Below are 2,648 nucleotides of genomic sequence, written 5' to 3' on the forward strand. Positions count from 1 at the left end.
TGTGGTGGTGTCCATTTGAGGTTTTATTTGTTTTTTATATGTAATTATTCTTGTCAAATAGTCTAAGAAAGAGACGAGAGCTAACGATATTATAAATGTCAATTTGTTATCGTACGTTGTCAATGCAAAAAAATGCAGGTTTTTTTGTTTCAAATTGTTTCTATTTAGCTGTAAGTTAGTTCAGAATGGAAGACATTTTTCTTTTCATCTTTTCCAATTTCATTTTTATAACGATTAAGTGCCTTTTAAAATGTATATAAAGATTATAGTTCCTAAAGTTGTTTATACATAATATATGTAGCTTATTGTAATTAAATATGTAGATTTTATCTTGTGTGCAAAAGATACATGATACCAAAGATATAATTTGATACTCTTTTCCTATAATATATATATATATATATATGTATAAACGTATAATGCGCTGCAATGTCATCTTACTTTTATAACGTTATAATGTTCAATAAAGATACTAATTATAATCAAACAAAAAACGTGTTTTAATTTTACAATGATCATATATAACATGTATATTTCTACATATACATTTGTATTTCTATTGTATTTATTAGTGTTTTGTTGTGAGCAAACTTTTAATCCCATGTCGTGTATATATGTGTATATATACATATATCCGTACATACAGTTTATTTAATAGCAAATTACCCTAAGAGAACAGCGAAACTCTGTAAAAGGGAGAAGAAGATTGTAAGAATGCGAGTTTGCGGGACACCCGGTACGTAGAAACATAGCGGGCGAAGCGGCGCGAACAACAACGCGCAACCGAAGTGCGCATGCGTGAGAGTGGGGAGTGAAGCGATGTGCGAGATCCGGCAGCGAGACTCGAGGTCAGTCGGCGCGAGGCGATAGTTAAGCAAACACGTTATTTCGTTGTACAGTTAAGACCCGCGAACGGCGCGTGATCCGCATTAAAGTAGAAGATTGTAATAAAGAGTTTGATTCTGAATAATTGTTCGAATACATAGTCAAGCCCAAGGTGGCACAGTTTGTGATAAAATACACAGTCAATAATTAATAATAAATACGTTTATTTGATAATCCAAATCAGTGATCTTCCATTTCGAATCCGGGACCCGAGGTGTATTCTTTCACAGGATCTTCAGGCTTAGCAGCGCTCGGCGTTCCAATTCGAGAAAGATTTCCTTCGACGAGGTGATTGTTCCGGCGAGAGGTCACAACCAGGGAGTCTCGATATTCTCGGCCAACCCAGATCGTGTAGCGCCCGTCGAAGCTTAATCCTTGCTGTTTGGAGGGTAAAAACAGCTGGCGACCGTTTGAAGGACATAAAGTTCCAATTCAATACAAAGTAACGTAAGTAATAATCCGGCACGTCCGGTCACAACCTAACCTAACCTGTTTGCACATAAACTCAAAGTGCCCCAACTGGTCCTAGCTAATACTGCCTCCGTAATCAATAATCCCATCCTAGGCCCCCCTCTTCTTTCCCTTACCACCCTTCCCCCCTGTGGCTCCTGCCCTTCCCAACCTCCCTCCATAATCCCCCCAACATGTTCGTGTTCATGTATGTATGTATATGATTGTGTACATATAGATGTGTGTGTGTATGTGTATGTATGTTTATGTATGCGTGTGTATGTATATGTATGTGTATTCTTAACTGTGTGAGATTAAAATTAATTATTAATTACTTAATTTTTGTTTAAATTAACTCTAAGTATAGACTTAATATAATCAAGCCCACCTTGAGTTTCTGAACGTAAATATACCCTGTGCTTCTATATATATAAGAACCCCCCTTCCCCCCTTCCCATATTAACGGCCAAGAACTCCTTGATGTTATACTGATACAACACCAGAGTTCCGCCGAGGAAGACCCAGGCGAGGATCTGCATCGATGTCACCCCGTTAGGTGATCTTCCAAATGGACGTGCATGAGTACAAGTACCACCCGTTACCATGACGAATAAAGATTGGTGGAAATTGACCATGGACGTCAATACCCGAAAACACACACATACAAATGGACGTACATAGGTACCACCGAAACACCTGTTACCGTGTCCGATAAAGAATGATGGAAGTTGACCATGGACATCAACACTCGAAACACACACACGCGAGACGATCGTAGAAGTGGATGAGTAGAATGAAATGAAATGAATAGATGAATGAATGAATGAATAAATGAATGAGTGAGTGAATGCCCGAGTGAATAAATGAGTGAATAAATGGATGAATTAGTGAATGTATGAACGAATGAATGAATGAATGGATAAATGAATAAATGAATGAATAATGAATAAATGTGTTGTGCCTCTCCGGGTACAACGGGAATTTTGAGGATGATCCAAGGGTTCGGTTCGTCTTAGGAGTTGGGACTCCGAGTGTCGAGAAACACGAGGCAGAGATTCCGTGCAAAAAGATTTATTTGTACAGCTTACGTATCGTAGAGTTCGGTTTGGTGATGCTTCGGCGATGTAACAATGTCGGCGTTTACAGAATCTCACAGTTTCTTCAAGTATACGCGTCACCACTTAGTTTCAGAATACGGCCCCGAGGTACTCGTTATCTCTCTTTTTATGGTCCAAAAGTAGGTGATTTTTCGGTACTAGGTCGCGATGTCTTAATTGCATATTGCAACGAATTGCATATCTTGCATTTAATCG

This window comes from Formica exsecta, unplaced genomic scaffold (genome assembly GCF_003651465.1).
Source record: "Formica exsecta isolate Colony F162 unplaced genomic scaffold, ASM365146v1 scaffold1757, whole genome shotgun sequence".
In the NCBI taxonomy this organism is placed as follows: Eukaryota; Metazoa; Arthropoda; class Insecta; order Hymenoptera; family Formicidae; genus Formica; species Formica exsecta.